General features: G+C 43.6%; 1 pseudogene; it reads left to right on the plus strand.

Moving 5' to 3' along the window:
• LOC101272004 (voltage-dependent anion-selective channel protein 3-like) overlaps positions 1–23,802 on the plus strand; it is a 64,046-nt pseudogene extending 40,244 nt beyond the window's left edge.
• The last annotated feature ends 303 nt before the right edge of the window (positions 23,803–24,105 follow it).

Consider the following 24,105-nt stretch of genomic DNA (forward strand, 5'->3'; position numbering starts at 1 on the left):
AAGGTTGGTCTTGAGGTCCGCAGACACAGGGCTAAAGAGAGCATTCAAGACAGAGGGGACAGCAGGCCCCAAAGCCCTGTGATAGCCCTGAGCACAACAATGTAAGAAGCCTGACCGATGCTAGTTAGGTGGGAGTGGAAAGGCAAGTAGGAATGTGATACAAGATCCCTGCATTCTCTCTTCACCACGAATGGCAGCCCCATAACGGTGGACACGGACCACGCTTGTTTCCCAAGGCATCCCTAGCACCTACCATGATGCCTGACACATCGTAGATGCTCAAAAAATATTTGTTAAATAAATGGATAACAAAGGAACAAATAAATAAATGAGTGAGTGAATGAATGAATGAATCTGGGCTTTATGTTACATCCTATAGCAAAGGTAATTATTTTTTTTAATTGAAATATAGCTGATTTACAATGTTCCATTAGTTTCTCGTGTGCAAAGGTAATAATCATTGATAATTGTTACCCATAATCATTTCTCAATAACTCAAGCTTGCTCAGTCAGATGTAATTACTTGGATAATACAATTGCAGCAAGACAGTCAAAACACTAGAAAAAAAAACTTATCCTAAAATATTTCAAACTTCATCTGAAGTTTGCAGATGATTTCCTGAATGTGCTGCAGTAACACATGGAAAATGTAGAATTTACCTGCAGGATAGACTTTGAACTTGCACAGTAATAAAAGTTCCTTATAACTTCCCAACTTTTATAACTTTCCCCTGAGTTAAGTAGGGGAAAGTTAAATGGGGTCATTATTGTCCCCATTTTATAGACAAGAAACTACAAAATTACTGCTTTGTCCAAAGTCGCAAGCATATTAGCAGCAGAGCAAAGATTATACTTCTGGACTTCCAAATGTTCCTGGAACGGAGCTCATTACCTTCAGGGAAAAGCAGACTGGAGGAGAGGAAGGGAGATGCGGCCTTGGGTAAGGTCAGGCTCTGACGCTCACTAGCTGAGTGACATGGACACATCCAAAGAAAATTCCCGTTGAAGCCTGTGCATATAATTACTGGTGCAAGGATGCATACTTAGCTTTCATCAGATTCTCAGAGCGTTCAGTGACCCCAAAATGGTGAAGAACAGCCAGTATCTATTTGCGTGGTCAGTTACCAACAGGACAAGAAATGGCTGTGTTCAGGTTCTGGAGTGTGACTGGTTTGGAATCCAGTGCAGCTATTCCTAGCTCTTTCCTGAAGTCTGTGGCTCAGTTTTCTCATATATAAAATGGGGGTGAAAGAACACAGACCTCATGGAGTCACTGTGAGGACTAAACAAGATAATGCCTGTAAAGTGGACAATATAAGGCGCATCTCAATAAATGTCAGCCACTGCCACTACTGCCCCAAGTCATCCAACATGGAAATCTGTGGGGTCCTTGTGGGTCATCCTCTCCCTCACCCACAGCGTTCAATCAACAACAACTATGACTGATTTTCAACCTGAAACTCCTCAATTCATTCACCTCGTTTTCACCCAAATTTCATTTCTCTAATCAAGGTCCTAGCCTGTCTTCCAGAAGACCTCCATGCTTTGCCACCCTTGAATCCTCCCTCCACTGGGGTGACCAGTAGGCACTAAAATCCTAACATGACTTAAGACTCTAAGACCTTGGCCTAAACAGGGCTCTTCACACCACGCTCCAAGGGGCCTCTTGAGTGGCTGTGGGGAGGTGAAGCCCCTGCCATTCTTACTTGAACCAAAGCAAGGCAGGCGTGTGGATTCTGTACACTGGGCTTCCTCCTCCCAGTGTGAAGACAGGGCTGCACGGCTTCAAACAAACAAAACAAACAATCAGACTAAAAAAAAAAAAAAAAAAAAAAAAAAACAGACAAGCAATCACACCCACCACTCTCTTTTGAAAAATGGCGTAAAAGGTCCTAAACACCATTGCAACATGGTCCCCGGCTGCATCTTTGCCCTTTTCTCTATTTCCACATCACTCCCCTCTGCCAATATCACTGATCTAGATGATCCAGGACAGCGCTTTTCAATTTTTCTGGTCTCAGGATCCCTTTACAGTTTTTTAAAGTATTGAGCCTCAGTATTGCTTTTTCTATTACTACTGAAACAAATTACCACAAACTCAGTGCCTTAAAAACAACCCAAATGTATTATGGTACAGTTCCGGCAGTCAGAAGTCCATAATGGGCCAGCGGGGCTGCATTCCTTCCAGAGGCTCTAAGGCAAGTCATTATGATCCGTTCTGATGCAGGACATCCCTGAGTCAGGCTTTGCAAAAACAATTTCTTATACCAAAAACCCCATTCCCTGGAGCTAGAAGTACTTAATTTCAGTTTTCACCTTTGCCATTAATACCCAACTGCTGATGCCAGAGTACCTGTTCCAAGTAGGGCTGCTGTCTTTTCTCCCCTTTCTCCCTCTTACTGTCGGAGTCATCTCAGAACTGCCGCTAACGTCATTTGGAATCTGGAAATGGCCCCCATTTGTCAAGCACTTCCTGTGTACCTGGCATTTGTTACCTCATCCTGTGCTTTCTCCCCTTCAGTCTTCTCCACAACGCCTTGCCAGAGGAATGGTCATTATCCTCGTTGGACCCGTGAAAGGGGACATTCAGAGAAGCCACGTGACTTCCCAGCTCACGCGATGAGAACACAGGGTTCACTGATCTAGAGAACAGACACCGTCCCCCACCACACAGCTGACGGTCTCCGCCAGGGTGACAACCCCTCCACACAGGGCTCCAACACAACTGTGCTGTTTCAGACAGTTCTTGTCCAGGAAGATGAAGCTCCAAATAACTCTGTTCCGGGAACTTTCTGAAAATCCACGCATCCAAACTACAGACTATTCAGCTAGCCCACATCGGGGTGAATGGGCCCTTTCTCAGAACTCTCAGCTGAGGTCATCAAACCACTGCTTACTCTGCAAGGCTCACTTCCAAACCACACCTCACCACGCGCAGTAGTCCCCCACCACCGTACCTCAAAGTGTGTCCCCTTACTGTCAGGCCCCTGCTTTGAAAGACCCACATTAACCAGACCCCTAGAACACTATCGATTTCCTGCCTTTGAAACATCACTTCCCCTTCTGTGATGTTCCTAAGACTGGTAATGTAGTGGTCCCCCTGCTGCAATAAGCAATGTGTTTGGACTTGCTTGATCAACAGGTTATTTTGACTGACAGTCAGAATGAGAGCCGACAGTCAGTCACTGGTTTCACTAGCAGCTTGTGTGCATTCCCAATGTGTATCTACATTCTCTTCAGGTGCCTTGAGCAAGTAAACCTTCACAGGTACCTTGTCCAACAAAGCAGTGAATCACCGATGGTACATCTATGGGAACCCTGCCTCATAGTCAACCTGGTTCTGCTCCAGCCTCCAGAGTATATATCCTAGACTTATCCCAGATATTCTCTGGTCCCCTTGTCAGTTTCCATTGTATGCTACAGCCAGTTAGAGTCTATCCAAGAAAAGATCTAGAATTGCCTTGAAGATCCCAGTTGCACTAAAAATACACCTGGCATTTAAGGGCTGGGACAGAAATGAAATTCCCCAGGCCCATATACCAGTAAGCTTTCACTGCATAACAAATAACCACAAAACCTCATTGTCATACAACAATAGGCATTTACATTTCACACTTTTGAGCTCAGCTGAGGTTTGGCCTGGGGGTTCTGCTATCTTAGCTCAGCTCAGTCACATGTCTGAGAGTTGGCTGACTCTCAGCTGATCTAGAGTGGCTTCGACTGAGGCTACTGGGGGTGACTCAGCTCGGCTCCTTTTGTCTCTCACCCTCCAGTAGGCTACCCCTGGCATGTTCTCATGGCGATGCCAGAGGATCAGGAGATCAAGTCCCACTGCTCAAGGCAGTTACAGGCCTCTGCTTACGTCACATCTGCTAACATCCCACTGGCCAAAGCCTGAGCTCAGGTCAAGCAGGGAGGGTACTACAGAGTTCTATGGCAAAAGGCACAGATGTAAGGAGAGGCAAAGAGCAGGGGCCAGACGATGGCTTCTCCTCCAAACCTCTACCTCACAACACATGCTTCTGTACAGCTCCCCATAAAAAATAAGTTCGTCCCATAAGGTTCAATCCCTGGGTTTCGAGTTTATAAACAATTTGCTTATTAACAAATCAAGACAAGAAAGCAGACGCTCTTGCATTTTTCATGATTTCTTATTCCTATAAGATGTCATCCCTGTCAACCCCATTAACAGATAAAGGCACTGGGACCCAAACAGCTGAAAAGACCAATTGAAGTTTACATAGTTCTTTGGAACAGAACTGAGTCTAAAGTTCAGATTTTCTAAAACCTAGTCATTGTAGCTTCCACTATTTCTCCAATTACCTTTGCCATAGCATTTGCATTTGGGGCTGACATTGTAGCACTTTAAATTGAGTTGAGAGAGAAATCCTTCTCATCCCACATAAACACTAACTGTGTGCTCTACCAGAAAGAGGCAATGCATCCCCAAAGCAATTTGCTCCCATAGAGTACAGGGATCTCCTCCAAACATGCACATGACCTAGCGCAACCCTAACTTGCAAAATCCAGGAGAAGGTGAGCTCTCAAATGCACACTCAGCATCCAACTCAAATCTAGCCCACTTGGTTCAGCACGCTCCCCAGGGCCGGCCTGTCCAGCTCCTGTTCAAATACAGCTTCGTTTTGCTGACAGCAACTGCGCCAGCTGAGCAACTCTTTTGAACCACACAACAAAAAGACACCAAAAGAGGCAGCTTTCAAGATCTAATCTATGGGTAAGACCACACCTCCCCAGGCAAGCGGGGTGGCTGTCAGCTGTCGACGCAGGGCCACGTTCCAGGGTGAAGCAGCCCAGAGCCTCTGCCCAGAGCCACCCCCTCGGCCTGATAAAGGCCTGGCTCCATCCCACAGGCAACATTCCTCCACAGAGCAGCTGCACTTAGGTTTTCATACATCCCATTGTCCTGTTGGTTTAATGAGGCCTCTTGGGCACTGTGTTTGTAAATGACAGTCATCGTAATGCCAAGGCCACAGAGACACAAACCATCTTGTGTGCTGTCATCTCAGAAGCTTGCACCATAAAAGGAAAATGTTTTTCACTTAAAAATAAAATACGATCGTAATAAAATCTACATGACTGTCTGGAATTTATTAATTTATTAATTCTCCTCTAGTCCGACAAGTCATTATAGCAAAGTGGTGAAAAGCATAAGCTTTGGAGACACAAACAAGTCCCACTCCACACTTGCTGAATGGCACTTGTTGTTGTCCAAGTTGTTAAACCACTTGGACCTCCAATTTCCTTGGCTAGGAATGGATATCAAAATTCCACCTTCCTCAAAGGGCTGCTGGGAGACTGAGCGAGGTCATGCGTGGACAACACTTAGCTTGACATCTGGTATTTTGTAAGATCTCAACAAATATCTATATAATTTAAATAAAATAAATGTGTGTGTATATATATATATTATATATGCAGTTTATCTTACCAAAATATATGTGATACTGGAAAATAGCCAAAATTAAGTGTGTGTGTGTGTGTGTGTGTGTGTGTGTGTGTGTGTATCACTATTAAATAAACCTCTTTACCAGGTCTTAATCCCTTCTCTACCAAATCAGAGAAAACAAGTTACTATTTGGAAAGTGATTACAGAATGATTACAGGCAATGATAAGTGCTACATAATTGTCGGCTATTACCTTTATTCTTTTTGATCACGTTGTTGTTATCATTATTGAAAAAGAAACAAACTCTAGAACCTCTGAAACTGGAATTTAGTTAACTTGACCAATTGATTAACTAATGGGCTTCTCTGCTCTCCAATTTTGGGAGAAAAAGGAAGGTGAAATCTTATAAGGGATGGAGATGAACTATGGTTAGAATTAGGTTAGCGTAGGGGTAGAAAAAACTAGGACCACAAGGCAAATCTCGGCCACTGCCTACTTTGGTAAGTAAAGTTTTATTGAAATACAACCCCACCTGTTTATACATTGCCTATGGCTGCTTTTGCAGTACAATGGCAGAGGTGAGTAGTTGCAAAAGAGATCTTATGGCCAACAAACCTAAAATATTTACTCTCTGGCCTTTTACAGAGAAAAATTTGCTGACCCCTGGGCTAGAAAGAAAGCAACGGGCCTAGAACAGCCTTTGGTACATAGTAGGTCATCAGTAAATATTTGTTGGAAAAAATGAATGAACTGAATAAATAAAAAGGCAGGAAGCAGCTGATTTACTGCTGGTCCTGACCTATCAAGGACTTCATGAAGTCACAACCACTTCCTACTGATGTGTCAGCTCTATTCTTGTCCCAGGGAATTGTTTGAGCCATTGTTGGGAATGAATAGGGCATAAATATCACCTGTAAATCAGACACAACAGTACTGGGTCCCTGCCAGTGGGTTCCAAGGGTCCCATCCTCTATTCAAGCAGAAGGAGAGAGGAAGCTGGGAATAGAGGAAAATACCCTGAACTTTACATTGAGATAATATAGGGAATAGAGAGAGGAAAGGGGGCAGACTCTAAAATGTGCATTTTGTCTCTAGTTGCAGCAAAGGAAAAGGATGTGGCCTGTTCCGAATCCTGCAAAACTCTACAGAGAGCAATAAGTAAAGCAGACCTCCACATCAGAGAGGTCAGTGAGTACAGGCATTCTGAAAACAAAAACAAGATAAAACCTTCAGTTTAGACTTGGCTAAGGCTTGGGTTGGACGAAATTATTTGGACACAATTGTCTGCTAAAACTTGTATCAAAATCCCTAGCTGAGGGGCCTAATCAAACTTACAAGCTTTTGCACAGCAAAGGAAACTATAAACAAAACAGAAAGACAACCTACGGAATGGGAGAAAATATTTGCAAATGATGTGACTGACAAGGGCTTAATTTCCAAAATATACAAATAGCACATGCAATTCAACAAAAAAAAAAAACCAAAAAACCCAATCGAAAAATGGGCAGAACTAAATAGACATTTCTCCAGAGAAGACATACAGATGGGCAACAGGCACATGAAAAGATGCTCAATATCACTAATTATTAGAGAAATGCAAATCAAAACTACCATGAGGTACCACCTCACACTTGTCAGAATGGCCATCATTAAAAAGACTACAAATAACAAATGCTAGAGAGGATGTGGAGAAAAGGGAATCTCCTACATTGTTGGTGGGAAGGTAAGTTGATACAGCCACTATGGAAAACAGTATGGAGGTTCCTCAAAAAACTAAAAATAAAGCTGCCACATGACCCAGCAATCCCACTCCTGGGCATATATCCAGACAAAACTCTAATTCGAAAAGGTACATGCACCTCTATGTTCATAGCAGCACTACTCATAATAGCCAAGACATGGAAAGAACCGAAATGTCCATCGACAGATGAATGGATAAGGAAGATGCGATACATACACACAATGGAATACTACTCAGCCATAAGAAAGAATGAAATAATGCCATTTGCAGCAACACGGATGGACCTAGAGATGATCATACTAAGTGAAGTAAGTCAGAAAGAGAAAGACAAATACCATATGATATCACTTACACGTGGAATCTAAAATATGGCACAAATGAACCTACCTATGAAACAGAAACAGACTAACATAGAGAACAGACTGGTGGTTGCCAAGGGGGACGGGGTTGGGGGAGGGATGGAGTGGGAATTTGGGGTTAGCAGATGCAAACTATTATATAGAGAATGGATACACAACAAGGTCCTACTGTATAGCACAGGGAACTGTATTCAATATCCTATGATAAACCATAATGGAAAAGAACATAAAAAAGGAATATATATATACAGATATCTGAATCACTTTGCTGTACAGCAGAAATTAACACAACATTGTAAATCAACTATATTTCAATTAAAAGTTTTTAAAAATTCCTAGCTGAAATGTGAATGCCAGGTCTTCCCTCCTCAGAATAAGGGCTCTGTGCAGGCCCAGGCTCATCTTTGATCTCTGTTTCCACCCACAGAGCTTAGCACATTGCCCTGTGCTAAGGGGCCTCACATACGGGGCCTGAGCAAGACCAGATGAAGAACTGAAGCAGGTCTCAAAGAAATTGTGAACCAGCTGTCCCAGAAGGCTACTGGATAATAAGATCGACACCTGAGGATATCCCTGGCAAAGAGATCTGGAGCTGGATTCCTGGATCCACAGTTTGCCCTGAGAATTTGGCCCAGTATCTCCCTCACCTCCTAGTACCAGTAACCTGAATTTCCTCCAAGAAACTACCCTTTCCCTATTCCCAGCCATGTGCTTTAGCTGATGACCCCTTTCCTAGTCCCAGGGATGGATCCTAATTGATTTACATGTATCACATCCCTCTAGCCATGCTGGCAAGCTATTGTATAAGAAAAACACTAAAATCTCCATGTCTTCAGTATAATAGGGTTTATTCCTTGCTCACATAACTGATGGGTGACTTTCCTCCATGCAGTGATTTAGGGACCCGGCTCTTTCTGTTTGGTTGATCTGCCCACCTTATACACATGGCTCCAAGGTCACCCTGGGGGTCATCTCCATTCCAGTCATCCAGAAAGGAAAGAAAGTATCAGGATCATGTCACTTCTACCCATATTTATCAGCTAGAATTCTGTCACAGGGCCACATCGAACTACAAGGGAGGTTGGGAAATGCCGAGCTGTTTACACAGAAGAAAGAGATGCTTGATTTGGTAAACCCTGAGTTGGTCTCTGCCACAGATGCATTTAACTTAATCAGAGCCAATGATGTGTGAAGATAGGTTTATGAGAATTCTGGAGAAAAGATATTCTCTTTTCCCATTGATTGGGTGGGAGTGGGGGGAGGGTGCCTGAAATCCTGGGACCATTAAGCAATCTGGGAATAGGGCTAGTCTGGAAAAGCAGAGCTGAGACAAGAGTGGTAAGTCATCATTCGAATCCTGAATCAAGCGATGCCTGAGCCAAGCCTATCTCGGGAGTTTTCACTATTGAGAACCAATACATTCTTTTTTTTTTTTAATTTTATATTGGAGCATAGTTGATTAACAATGTCGTGTTAGTTTCAGGTGTACAGCGAAGTGATTCAGTTATACATATACATGCAACTATTCTTTTCCTTTCTTTTCTTTTCTTTTTTTTAAATTTTTGGCCACACCACGAGGCATGTGGGATCTTAGTTCCCTGACCAGGGATCAAACTCGTGCCCCCTGCATTGGAAGAGCAGAGTCTTAACCACTGGACTGCCAGGGAAGTCCCCATGCATCCGTTCTTTTTCAAATTCTTTTCCCATTTAGGTTATTACAGAATACTGAGCAGGGTTCCCTGTGCTATACAGTAGATATACATTCCTTTTTGGTTTAAGCCAGTTTGACTTGGGTTTTCTTTCACCGGCTACTAAAATTATCTAAGTTATACCATTACTGTTGGCTATCAAACTCCACCCTCCTCTCCTCTCAGTTCTATTGATGGCAAAGAGGCAGCAGAAAGAGGTTAAGAGTTCAGAATCTGTAGCTAAACTGCCTGGATTTGAACCCCAAGCTTGCCCTTGGGCACATGACATCTTTGTCCCTCAGTTTCCTCACTGCTAAATGAGGAATAATAATAGTACCTGTGGCACAGGATTGTTGAAGATTCGTGAGATCACAGGTAAATGCTGAGAATAGAGCATAACACTGAGTAAGACTATAGAAATATTTGTCATTATTATGCAGTGCTGTGCCAGACCTCTGTTGCTCCCACTGACGACACTTCCAAGACTCCATCACCTTTTCAGCTACTTGATGCTTCCCCAGTCTCTCCTCTCTTTCCCTCCACAGCCCTCTCTTCTCCACCCCTGCCTCTCCTACTATCTTAATGGGCATGGATTGTGGGGGAAAAATTCTTTTACTACCCGAAACAGATCCACGAGCTCACCCTGCAAGAAATGGACTTTTGGGACCTTCCAGGTGTCATATACTAGCAACTAGTGATACCCACAAGCCAAAACTGTCCAAGACGCAAAACTGTATTTTCCATCTATTGGGACTGAAAATCCTCCCTTGGAAGGTGGCAGGAGGGGACCCAAGTACACAGTCCAAAATGCCACTTTCACTCTATTAAAATGTAAGGGACATAAATATAAGGAAGATAGGTATTAACAACATTAGCAAATGTTAATAATTGTTGGAACTGGTTTAAGGGTACGTGAGGGTTCATCATACTCTTTAATCTCATATGTCTGAAAATTTATATTTTATGATAAAATGTTTTAAAAAAAAAAAAAAGTAAGGGACATGAGGTGCTCCATGAACCAGAGGCAACTGTTTATTTTCTCAAATCACCTGTCAAGGACCCATGAAACTTACTTGACATGAAATTTAGCATGTCTTTCTAGAAGATTCCTCCCCACCCCATCTCCCCATAATCCACGAACCCCAAGGAACTGTACAGTCCAAAAGCGGGGCTCACGTGGCTCCCACGCCCAGGCTGGGAGAAAATTGGAGCCTCGGGACCTGTCATGGCCCCTTTTCGCCACACGGGGCCACTGTTAAAAACAGATGCTGTAGGTCCTCGCTGCCATAGCTTGCGAGGGTCCTGGTACCTGCGCAGGCTGTCCTGAACTGACTCCCCAAGGAAGTCCACCCTGATCCCCGTGCCAAGCGCAGCAAGTGGGCCTGTGGCACTCCCAGGGCGACCACTTTTAGGGATCGGCTCTTTCAGTCCACATGCTGAGCCGCCTTCTAGAACATCAGCCAACCCCAGACTCCCAGAATCAGGATTCCTTCTAGCATCCCCCTGAAGGCTTCATTTTTTCAAATTGGTTGCATTACGCCTCCTTTCTGAGGAGACCATCCTCCATGGCTCCGAGGTGTCGTGCATTTGGAAGGGAAATTGCCCTCAGTGATTCCAAGCGGCACCTCTCTCTCGACAGAAAAGGGCACACGACACACTTAGAATCAGGCACCCCATCCTGCGAAAGGACCAAGTCGGTCTCTTGCTAATTCCTCGTGTGCGGGAAGGGAAGCGAGAAGGAAAGGAGCTTGAGGTCTGTGCAGTTCACCTCTGCCTGCCACCCTGTCCAGGTTTTTGCGGGCTCTTACTTCAAGAGATTGCTTGCCCTGCGTAGGCTGATACAACTCCTTCCATTATTTTTATTAAATCTACAGGACACGGAGGAAAATATAAATTTTGTGTTTCTTTTTGCTAAAATCCCATTGACTGTCCTTTTTGGACTGTTTCAGATAGTCTGTGGACTATCAGGGGGTGGCTCATATGCCTTTAGAGCAGGACCACAAAGGACCAAAAAATGAGCCATGACTAAAGGACATGAGATTTTTTTTTAACTTGTTTTTTACCTAATCTGCATCCCAAAGCATGCGGTAAGTGATTTTTTTCATTATAATTTTTTAATAACCTCAATGCATACAAAATTTAGGTAATCATTATACAAATATACACTGTATTATAACAAATGCTGGCAGTAGGTGTATTTTTTTAAGAATAGGATTAAAAAATCAGATCTTTGCTTTTTCGACTGCCTGAGGTTTCTTCTCCCTGTTTTTCCTTCTGCACATTCTTCTCCTGCTGTCTTCCTCCCTCACTGTCTCCCACTTTTTACCCTCTTGAGGTTTCATTGTTTTGCTCCCTTGATTGTTGGCCATATCCAACTGCAATGTTTTAATCAATTATTTATTGAAGAAAATATAATATTCCTGTTCTTTAAGAAACAGCTTTAGTGAAACTTTTTTTTACATCAAAGACACAAGCATACACCGGATTATGAGAATGTAAGGGCTAAAATTATAAAAAGCTTCTAAAAATGTCATAGGGGAAACGTTTCATGACATTGATTTGGCAATGATTTGTTGGACATGACACAAAAGCAGAATCAACAAAAGAAAAAAATAGACAAATTGGACTTCATCAAAACTAAAAGCGATTTGTACATTAAGGGACCCTACCAACAGAGTGAAAAGCCAACCTGTGGAATTGGGAGAAAATATTTATAAGTTATATACATGATAAGGGATTAATATCCAGAATATATAAAAAACTACAACTCAACAACAAAAAACAAACAACCTAATTTCAAAGTAAAGGACTCAAATAGACATTTCTCTAAAGAAGACACACACATGTTCCATAAGCACATAAAGAGATGTTCAACTTCATGGATCTTTAAGGAAATGCAAATCAAAATCACAGTGAGATACCACTTCACATCCATTAGGATGTTTTCTAGGAAAAAATTTTAAATAACAAGTGTTGGCAAGGACACGGAGAAACTGAAACACTTGGTCACTCTTCCTGGGAATATAAAATGCTACTGGCGCTGTGGAAAACATATAGTAGCTCCTCGAAAACTTAAACAGAACTACCAGATGAGCCAGCTGCTCGAGGAGGTCACGGAGAGGACACTGACCACCGATTGACCCTGGCATCGGAAGCTCTTCACCCCTCCCCTGTCCTTGGAATGTGCATTCCGCTTGCCTTCCCTGAACTAGTAGCTGCCCCAAGGACACAGCCTTGAGATAGCAAGGGGTTGTCGAGACCATCTGGACAGTATAAGTGACTGAACCCTGTTAAAGCCTCTATGTAAACTTTTATGATTCTGGCAGGCGGGTGCGGAGATCTGCTCATCTTGCAGCCCCCGTGACAAGCCTCGTAAGTAAGTCCCTTTGCTTGTTAAAACTGCACTTACCAATCTGGAACCATCTGCCTCTTTCTTGGGTCTCTCCTAGCCTTCAGCTCACAGGGGCCGGTTTCAGATTTTACCTGGGAAGCTCCCAAGTTTATGAACTGACACCGGCAACTCCACTCTCGGGAACGTGAGAGGATTTCAATCTAAAATGGACCCGGAGGACAGGAAATGGAGGCTCTCAGGCATGCGCCCTGGGAAGAATGAAACTTACCACCTGAGACTGATTTTCCATAAACGCCTGATTCACAGAAGACGGAGACTTATCTCCTGACCAATAAACGTCCGCCATGAAGCTCTCCCCATCCTCAAGCCAGTGAACTCGCTGATTGGACTCTGGCTGGACTCCCCGCTCTTTGCACTACTTGCTCGTAAATATTGATACAACCCACCCCAAACCCTCAATGACTCACCTGTGGCTTATACGGCATGCGTTTCCCAAACTGCAATTCCTCTGCTATTCCTGAAAAAAACTCAATCTCTGCTCATTTGAGCTTGCCCCAGTTTACCTCTTTATTTGGGTTGAAAGGTCTAGACCCAAAAGAATTGAAAGCAGAGACTCAAAGGGGTATTTGTACAACCATTTCCACAGTAGCATTATTCACAATAGCCCACAGGTGGACTCAACCCACGTGCCCATCAAAGGATGAATGGGTCAACAAAACGTGGATACATATACAGCGGAATACTATTCAGCTTTAAAAAGGAAGGAAACTCTGACACACGATTCAGTATGGATGAACCTTGAAGACATTCTGCTAAGTGAAATAAGCCAGACACGAAAGGACAAATATCATGGTTCCACTTATATTCGGCACCTGGAATAGTAGTCAAATTCACAGGGACAGGTAGTAGAATGGTGGTTGCCAGGGGCTGAGGGGAGGCGGGAAATGGGGAGTTAGTAGTTAATGGGTGTGGAGTTTTGTTTTGGGATGATGAAAAAGTTCTGGAGATGAATAACGGTTATGTCTACACAACAGTGGGAACATACTTAACGCCACTGAACTGTACACTTAAGAATGGCTAACATGGTAAAGTACGTGTTATGTATATTTACCACAATAAGAAAAAGAAAAGAAAATGAATTCCCTTTTAACTTATGTACCCTCGAATTGTATTTTTCTTAGGTCACTGGTCCTCAACTAGAGAGAGGCAAAAGAAAAATGAAAGAAGAAAAACTTTCTGGTGCAGATGTCCAGGAAGACTCAGAGAAGCTAGAACAATAAGTCAAAACCAGAAGGGACTCAAGTTTTGAGCTCTTGAGGAGCTCAAGAATCCTAACAGTTACATGGCTTGTCCAAGATTACACAGCTCATAAATGGGAGAGCTAACATTTAAACCCTGGAGAATGTAGGACAGTTTGGTGATTTCCTCATCTTGGAGTAAGAAGTTGGGAAAGATCTATTTCAAATGGTTTTGGGGTCTTGTCTAAGAGTCTATGACAGCTCCACATCCCCCCCTATTCCCAACAAAGGTATTCGCTCCAGCAAAGTGCAAAGGGGCAAGATGTCCTGGAGAACTGCACAGACCACCCCAGCCACTGAAGACTACACATCTCGAGGACCAACCCTAGGCTGGGGCTCCAGTGAGGAATGTGGGGGGGTGGGAACGTTAAAGTGAGAGATGGGTGGAGTTAGGGCATAAACCACTGGTTTATGGGTGTCACATTGTTACTTAGGACAGACAATGTGTGTGGGGGGGGTGTGTGTGTGTGTATACTAGACTCTTTTCACAGAGCCTTTTTAAAACTTATCTCCCTTTCATCTGGAATACAAACACAAGGAATAGTTGGTTAACATTTGAAAGCTTCCATCAGAAGCCTAGAGGCCAGAAGTAACCACCAGTTCAGTATCTATGCATCACAGTAACACCAGGTAGTGAATTTAGTATGATACAGATAGGGATGGTTTTTCAATATTGAAATTAATCATGATCATCATCCCATTTTCCTTCCCTGCTGGAACATTCCCACGAGCATACAAAAATGCGGTTATTTCTCACATCTTCCAAAAATCTTTCCTTGACTCATTTCCACCCTCACCAGTTACTGCTTTATTCCTTTGCTCCCCATTTGCTGCAGAACCCAATTTTAAAAAAATCCATTTGCTGCAGAACCCAATTTTAAAAAAATCCTATTTCTCTCCTCTCACTCTTTCTTAAACCTATTCCATCCAAGTCTTCTTCCCTACCTCTTCACTGAAATTGCTCTTGACAAGTTCACTCAAAGCCTCCATGTGGCTAAGTCCAGAGACAGCATCAGTCCTCTCCACCTCTCATCGTTATTGGACACAGGTGAGCACTCCCTCTTGCCTGACCCATTCTCTTGCACCTCTTCATATCAGTGTCCCTGGAGCTGGGATCTACTCTCTACCTACTCCCACTCCTTTGGTGATGTACCCTGTCCCAAGGCCTTAAATAAAATTTACAGGGCTGGTGACTCTCAAATGTCTACGTAACTCCAGACTCATTTCTTCAACTACTGCTTGGCGTCTCCATTTGGGTATCTAACAGCCATCTCAAACGTATCATAAAACTGAATTCCTCAATATCCCCTACAAAATCCTGCTTTACTCACACCCTCCTATCCCAGAGGATAGCAACTTTATTCTTTGAATTAGTCAGGCCAAAAGCGTTGGAATCATCTTTGACTCCTCTCTTTCTTACTTGCCCCCCATGCAAACTATTGACAAATCTTCTTGGTCCTCCTTGTGAAATATATCAAGAGTCTGACCCCTTCTCATCACCTCCATGCTCCTCCATGGTTCAAGCCACCATCATCTCTTGCTTGGTTTATTGCAATGCCTCTTGAGAAGCCTTCTCACTTGCTCCTCCAAGGTCCATTCTCAGTACAGCAGGTGGAATGATGGTTTCCTAACAGAAGCCAGATCATGTCTTTCCTCTACTCAGAACCCTCCAATATTTCCCAGAACCCTCACAGAGGCCCTCTACCTTCCACCTCCCACCACCATGTCCACCTAAGGGCCTTTGCTCCTGCTGTACCCCAACTGGAATATTTCTCTTGATTATTCACTCAGCAAATTCCCTCACCAACTTTCAGTTCTCTCTCACCTTTCACCTTTTCAGTGAGGATTACCCTGACTGCCCTACTCAATATGCCTTTTCTAGCTCTCCAAAAATTCTCTACCCAGCCCGGCTGTCTCTGCCTTAAAATTCTTGATAATTTTTTAGCAAAGGGCCCTGCCTTTTCATTTTGCACTAGACCCTACAAGTTATGTAGCCGGCCTTCCTTAAAGATCTCTACTTGTCTCTGTCTTTTTGATTTGTAAAAGAAAGAAAACAATAGTACCCTTTCCATAGGAATTTTGAGAGGATTAGGTAATATATGTTAAGAACCAGGCATATTAATATACATAAATTCATTCAACAATAATTTACTATTTGTCTGCTGTGCATCAGCCCCTGTTCTAGGAACTGGGGAAATGCCTAGAGAAAAAGGCTTTCGTGGAGCTTGTATTCCAGCGAGGGAAAGAAAGCCAGTAACAAACAAGATACTGTCACATGGGGTGAGTACTACGCGGAGAGCTGAAGTGGAGTGGTGTGATGCAGTGGCTAGATGGCCACTCTTGCTTAGGTGACCAGGGGCAGCTTCCCTGTGAAGTGACATTTAAATGAGAACCGATGACAGGAAAAAGTCAACCGTGCAAAACTCAGAGGGCAGAGCATTCCAGGCAGAGGGAGCAGCAGGTGAAATGCCGCAGGCGGGAACGGACTGGAGGTGTGGGGGACACAGAACAGAGGCAGGATGGGGGCAGCAGAGTGCATTAGAGAGGGCTTCAGGGCAAGGCCGGAGAGAAGAGCGGAGCCTAGACCAGGTAGGACCCAAAGCCACAGCGACCGGTTGCTGCTTGGTTAAAAGTGTGATGGCAAGTCATTCGAGAGTTTTAAGCTGGGAACATTTGGTCTTACTTATATGTTTAAAAGGTAATTCTGACTGCTATTTGCAAAATGGACTGGGGGGACAAAGGTGGAAGGAGGGAGGTCAAGCAGAACGCTACAATGCTACTGTGATAATGTCAGCCAGAGATGATGGCAGCTTGAACCAGGGTGAGAGTGGTGGGGATGAAGAGAAGTGGTCAGATTCATGCTAGGATTCTAACCACTGAAGGTAGAATCAATAGGAATTGCTGGTACTCTTGATGGAGAGGAAGAGAAACAAAAATAACTCGAGTAATTGGGAGGATAAATGTTCACTAGGATCAAGTAAATATGAAAAATTATTATGTAAATACCAAATAAAAACAGCTACTAATAGTTGATTAGTAATGAATCCTAATTAAGAATTATGATGCTATCTTTTTTTTTTAAGTCTTTATTGAATTTGTTACAATATTGCTTCTGTTTTTTATGTTTTGGTTTTTTGGCCATGAGGCATGTGGGATCTTAGCTCCCCAACCAGGGATCGAACCCACACCCCCTGCATTGGAAGGCAGTCTTAACCACTGGACCACCAGGGAAGTCCCTAGGATGTTATCTTGAAATAACATCCTAATTAGAAAGGTGCCCTGAGGATGGTGAATGCCCAGTAAACATTAGTTGATGGAATGAACTGAGGGGAGGGAGACCGCTGACAGGGAGGGAGAGGGGGGAAGCCGGAGAGAAACACTGCCTACTTCACAATTTTGCCTAAAGCAGGACCTGCTGACTGGTCTTCACAAAAAGGAAAAACAAAAATCACAGAAAAAAGAAAGTTTGCTGCCTGGAAAGATTTGCCCTAACAAAGGAAAAGGAAAGGGCCAAGGGGACAGGGAGACACGTGTTTGGACACATCCCCTGCCTGGGAAAGCTGACTCCTGCAAGGGCCAGGATCTGATGAGTGTGCAGGAAACCCTTTTGCCCTGTCAGTTCCTAGTAACAACCGGGCGCATTTATTTACTCTCTCAAAGCACGATGCAGAGGAACCAGGAGGGGTGTTCAGGGCCAGGTGAAGGCATGGACATTTATTTATCCATCTGTGCATTCAGCACTTTCCATCGGTTGGGAAGCATAAAGGAGAAGCGATGCCATGACCCCAATGTACTGCTACCTGGAGACATAGCACTTCAACCCAAACCAATAGTCTCTTGAGCCCTGGTTTTTTTTTTTGTTTTTTTTTTTTTTTTTATTTAGGGCTGTGTTGGGTCTTCATTTCTGTGCGAGGGCTTTCTCTAGTCGTGGCAAGCGGGGGCCACTCTTCATCGCGGTGCGCGGGCCTCTCACTATCGTGGCCTCTCTCGTTGCGGAGCACAGGCTCCAGACGCACAGGCTCAGTAGTTGTGGCTCACGGGCCTAGTTGCTCCACGGCATGTGGGATCTTCCCAGACCGGGGCTCGAACCCGTGTCCCCTGCATTAGCAGGCAGATTCTCAACCACTGCGCCACCAGGGAAGCCCAAGCCCTGGTATCTTATACTCGCAATAATAACCTTCCTATAAATTCAGCCCCTGAGAAATGGCAGGGTACTAAGAGGATGCCTCTCCTTGAAGATTAAAAGTTTAAACTATTTCCAAATCATGAACAGTGCTACACAGGTACATGTGGGGTGCACCATGTGAAGTTTAGTCCATTTTTGACTTAAAAGAGTGATATTTCGTATGGTTCGGCCTGATATTTACCTCTGCAGGCTGATGAAATAGTTTAGGCAAAACACCGCCATGACAATAAATCCTAGCTTAAGTATAGCCCCACTACACTCTCCTCAAAATCTTAGAATGTTGGTTTCCTTTGAGAAAGTCATTTTGAGGGATTTAAGCCAATTCAGCTGACTTGGGGGAGAAAATAATTTACCTATAGTCCTCTAGGATGTACCCAGATTTCAAGCCAACCACCAAAGGTGTTCAAGGCTTAACGAAATTTGGAGGGAGAGAAATCTTAGGGTGAGAAACGTGAAAAGAAATGGTTTATAATATCCTGTAAATGTGGAGAAGCAGAGTGGATATCATGTCACTCAACCCCCTTATTTTATCATAGAGGTTGAAGGGCTTGCTCGAGGTCAGGGTCAGTGGTTTGGGGCACAACTGGAGCCTGACCCTTGTATGTATTGAACCAACTCTCTTTTCTGAACCAATATTCATCACAGATGGAAAGAGTCTGGGACTTGTGGATTAAAACCATTTTGTAAGAAATAGAAAAATATTTAACACAAGTTACAAGAATTTGATTTCCCAGGTATCAAAATAATAATCCAAAAGAAAACGATGTGGAAAAAACTCACCAAGAAACAAGGACATTTTAGAATGAGTCATTTAGAGGAGATTGCTATGTCAGAGCTGAGTGGCATCAAGAACAGAAAGAACTGATCTTGGGCTCAGGGAATTTAAAGAAAAAATAAGAGTATGTTTCAATAATGTTTGGGGGGGGTGATGGTGGTATTTTACTTGAATTATCCAACCTGTTTATCTATATAGCTGAGAAATTTTCACTTCTGTGAGTTATTCTGTCAGTCATCTGTATTGAGCCCCTGCTGTATATCAAGCACTCTTCCAGATATTTGAGATCTATCAGTTAAGTAAACAGACAAAAATCCCTGCCCTAAATGAGCATGTATTCTAATTAGGGAGAGAGGCAGCAAACAATAAATATAATAAACTTGTGGACTGTATGGTGACTTAGAAAGTGATACATGCCAGGGAGATAGAAAAAGATAAGCATAAGGGCTTCCCTGGTGGCGCAGTGGTTGAGAGCCCGCCTGCCGATGCAGGGGACGCGCGTTCGTGCCCCGGTCCGGGAAGATCCCGCATTCCGCAGAGCGGCTGGGCCCATGAGCCATGGCCGCTGAGCCTGCGCGTCCGGAGCCTGTGCTCCGCAACGGGAGAGGCCACAACAGTGAGAGGCCCGCGTACCGCAAAAAAAATTAAAAAAAGAAAAAGATAAGGATAAGAAGAAGCAGGAGTAGCGGGGTGGGAGCTTTCGGTACAGTAGTCTGCATAGGTCTCATGGAGAGGGTGGATTTGAACAAAGGCTTGAAGGAAATGAAGGAGTTAATCAAGTGGCTCTTTAGGAGAAGATTTTTCCCGGACTAGACAAGTCATGAAGGGAGAGGCATGCGTGGCAGGTGTGTGCTCCACCACGTGCTCTGTAGAGCTGGTGTGGTACCTAGTCCTGGAGCATGACTAAGTCCTTTTACATAGAATAGGAAGCCTCAATCCATCCAATTTGCCCATGTCATGCTATGCCATGGACAACAAGACCAGTAGATCACGGAATGGACCATCTGGAATCGGTGACACTTCAGTTCTGGCCCAAGTATGCCTGTAGTTGTATGAATCACAACCGTATGCCTTTATATTTGCTCTTCAGGACTTCTGGTGGCCATGACCTTGTCTCATGTGACAACAAGTAGACAGGACTAAATTCAGTTTAGCATTTTAATGACTGAATTAGATGAACCACAGATAATCCATTCATCAGCTTAGGCATCAGCTATCAGAATGGTGGTCTATCATAACAGGCAAAGCACACGATTAGAGTAAGATTACCGGGCATCTGTTACTAGCTCATGCTAACTTACTGACACTGAATAAATCACTCAATTCCTTTAGGCCTCCATTTTCATATCTACCAAATCAAGATATCACCTTTTACCCAGTCTATTTCCCAAGGTTGTAATAAAATTTAAGATAATATGTGCAAAAGTATGGTGGAAGTTATAATGCACGAAGCAATGTTACTTACCCACTTCTGTGTCCTCAGAGCCCAGTATAGTGTTTGGCATTCCATAAATGTCTGCTGAATGAATGAAAGAATGAGTGAAATTTACAGTGTGATGGCAACTAAAGAAAAAAAAAATCATCCTACTAACACGACATATGTCTATACAATCAAAGGTATTAGGGAGTATTCAGGACAACTACCTATATAAATCAAGCCAAATAAAATATTACTTAGACTTTTACTTGAAGACTTTTTAAAGAGATTATTTCAAACCATGATATTAAACTACAGGCTACTCTCAGTTTAGCTTGTTAAGTCCTTTGATTCAGAAAAGTGGAAGCTATTCTTACCCAAAGCAGAGAAAGGAGAAGGGCAAAGAAAAAAAAAGAATTCAACATTGCTCCGCAGACGGGTACAAGAAACAGCTTTAAAAAAAAAAAAAAACAGAAGAATGTGGATTTCTTTTTAGTAATTTCTATATCTGGAATATAAACAACTATCGAATTGTTTCAATGTTGACATAAGATATGAAGGAGAGAAGAAACTATATTGTGCTCTGGCCAAGATGTTTCAGGTGCCAAGAATTCTACCCAATTAGTACACAAAAAGAATATCGAGGAGAATCAACAGCAAGCTATTCCTATAATAAAACTGGATTCCACTGAAAATGCCTACTCAGCATAAAATCCACAAGCTAGGATAGAAAAATACATCTCTTCTCCTGGGAGACTACCTTTAATGCTACTTGAAATTATAAATTGAGATTCTGAAAGTCTGTTTTGTTAGTTCTGTTTGTTCCACCTTGGCCTGAATTTAAATTTTATCAAGGACCACATTTCCAGCTAGTTCTCTCTGATTTTGAAACCGTGGGTAATCATTAGTTAAATCCATTTCACCTGTTATCTGCCTTCACTAATCAAGGTCGTTTTAATTGTTGCTGCAAAATACTCACAAGTCCTCCAAGCTGCATATAGTGTAAACGATAAGATGTTTGCCTGAGTCGTCGTCAGGAGCTTGAAGTCAGCTGCGTCTAGTTCGAGCTGAGCTGGTAAAGACCTGTTAAGACCACCGACCCTCCAACTGGGCATGCGCGAGTGTCCGCCCAGTGACCTTTCGAACTTGCGGAGGCGTGTAGCCTAGTTACACCTGCGCAGAATGTCAATTACCACCCCTTTTCCAATCACTTTCCCCACGCTCGCCACGCCTCAGACAGTCCTGCTTCTTTATTAGTCGTTCCGTAGATACCCCGGAGCCGCTTGCCTTCGCGGAGGTGGATTTGAAGTATGTTCTCCAGTTTCTTCGTTTGGTTGCCTTGCGAGTAAGCCCTCTCTTCGCTGCAAACCTCGCGTTAGCGTTTTTTGGCTTGCTGTGCAGCGAGCAAGACGAACCTGGTTCGGTAACGATTTCTCATGCTGAAAGTTTTCAGGGATGTAGTATTGTTTTCCCTTTTCTAAGTTTTTACTTCCCAAGGCACCATCTTCATTTGGAAAAATTCTACGAGTTCTTGGATTTGTTGAACCTACGTGAAGCAACTTTTTCAATTTTCTAGACAGCTGCTCAAGAGAGACCAACAGGTAGCTGCTGTTCCGAGCTCTCTTTCTTAGTCTAGCAAAAATTGCAGGGAGAATGAAAAATAAATCTTGACCAGAAAACTCACCTTAGATATCAATTTCTGGCCTTTTTTATTCCCCTGCAAAGCAAAAGATACAATTGATTCCCCAGTAAACAGTTAGGTTTGTTCTACTTCAGAAGCATAAGCTTTGACCCGTTGGCCGTCTCACAAGGTCCAGAAATATCTTGTTCAAGATTCAAGATCCAAAGCAGTTCCTGGAGATGATGCTTCAGCATCAACCAGTGGCTTCACACTGCCTGGGTTCAAGTCCCCGCTCCACCACTTACTAGCCTTGTGACCTTGGACAAGTGAGTAAACCTCTGTCTGCCTCTGTCTCATACTGCAAAATGGGGATAGTATATGATACTAATACCTCTGTCCTAGGCTTGCGGTGAAGATTGAGTTAAAAGTTTAGAATGTCTGGCATGTGTGAAAGGTATGTGTGTGTTTGTGATGGTGATGATGAGGACGCTAATGTTGGTGATGGCGAGGATGGTGGTTCTCCCTCCTTGGAATGATGGTCAGGGCACACGTGAAATGCTTTGTTAGTCCAAGTGACCAAGGACTAGAGTCTCGGTATCTGGCATGACGTAGAGAAAGGACCACTGACAACTCAGAATGCTATAGCCGTAGGGGATGCACAACGGTATTACCCAGGAAGTGTCCCAGCCCCTCTTTTGCCTTTTCCAATATGGGAAAAGTCTCCACATTCCAATCAGGAAATTAATCCTCTCACCCTAGAGGAAACTCTCACCTCTCATGTTGTCACCGCTGAGGACAGATCGCGGGGGCAAAGGAGGTGAGTACTAGTCAAGGGGGACATAAGGAGGAAGCAATGAGAGAGCAGGAGGGCAGCCCTGGGCAGGAGAAAGCCATTCCCAGGTCTTAAGTGCAGCGTAATAGGGGATACTGGAGAGAACAAACTGCCTGTGTAGTATTGTTGATTTAAAATCCTCGTCTGGCTTCAGCGGTGCCCTGGCGGAGCGGACAGGCCATCCCGTCAGAGATACGTGTAACACGCCGTCTTACTGTGACCTAGGAAAGTCTGCCGAGGATGTCTTCAGCAAAGGATATGGGTTTAGCATGGTCAAAATAGATCTATGTAGTGGAGTGGAATTTTCTACTTCTGGTCATGCTTACACTGTTACAGGGAAAGCATTAGGCAACCTAGAAACCAAATACGAGATTTGTAACTATGGGCTGACCTTCACCCCAAAGTAGAACACAGACAGTACTTTTGGGACAGAAATCTCTTTGGAGAATAAATTGAAACTCAACTCAAGTTCATTCAACTCAAGGCATAAGTTCAACTCAAGGGTTGAAACTGACTCTCGATACCATATTTGTCCCGAACACAGGAAAGAAGAGTGGGAAATTGAAGGCCTCCTATAAACAGGATTGTCTCAGTCCTGGCAATAATGTTGATATAGATTTTTCTGGACAAACCATCTATGGCTGGGCTGTGTTGGCCTTTGAAGGTTGGCTTGCTGGCTATCAGATGAGTTTAGACACAGCCAAATCGAAACTGTCACAGAATAATTTCACCCTGGGTTACAGGGCCGCAGACTACCAGCTGCATACTCACATGAACGATGGCATTGAATTTGGAGGGTGGATATACCAGAAGGTGAACAAGAAGATTGAAACATCAATAAACCTCGCGTGGATGGCAGGCAGGAACAACACACGTTTCGGCATCACTGCCAAGTACAAGCTGGATTGTAGAACTTCTCTATCTGCTAAAGTAAATAATGCCAGCCTGATTGGACTGGGTTGTACTTAGGCCCTTCAACCAGGAGTGAAACTGACCCTGTCAGCTCTCATCCATGGAAAGAACTTCAGTGCAGGAGGACACAAGGTCGGGCTGGGATTTGAACTAGAAGCTTAATGTGGTTTTGAATAAAGCATCAGCTTTGTCCCTGGAGGTGGAAGGAAATGAACCCACTATGTTTTGGCCTTAAAATTCTTCTGTGAAGTGTCAAAAGTGTGAACTTTTTATTCTTCCAAAGAACTGTAATCCTCCCCACACTGAAGCCCAGATATCGAGTCCATCCTAAGGGAGGTGCTTGAAGGCATGCCCGGAAGTTGTCATGTTCGTGCCACATTTCAGTTCAGTCCCACAGTGTTATTTTCAGTGTGTTGCTCGGCGACGGTGTAGTGTCATGTTACAAAGGAGATGACCTGACCCTCCAGTTGTCCACATGTCCTGCACCACTTTTTCATGACCTTGTAATATATTGGTC

This window comes from Orcinus orca, chromosome 11, assembly GCF_937001465.1.
Source record: "Orcinus orca chromosome 11, mOrcOrc1.1, whole genome shotgun sequence".
NCBI classification, from domain to species: Eukaryota; Metazoa; Chordata; class Mammalia; order Artiodactyla; family Delphinidae; genus Orcinus; species Orcinus orca.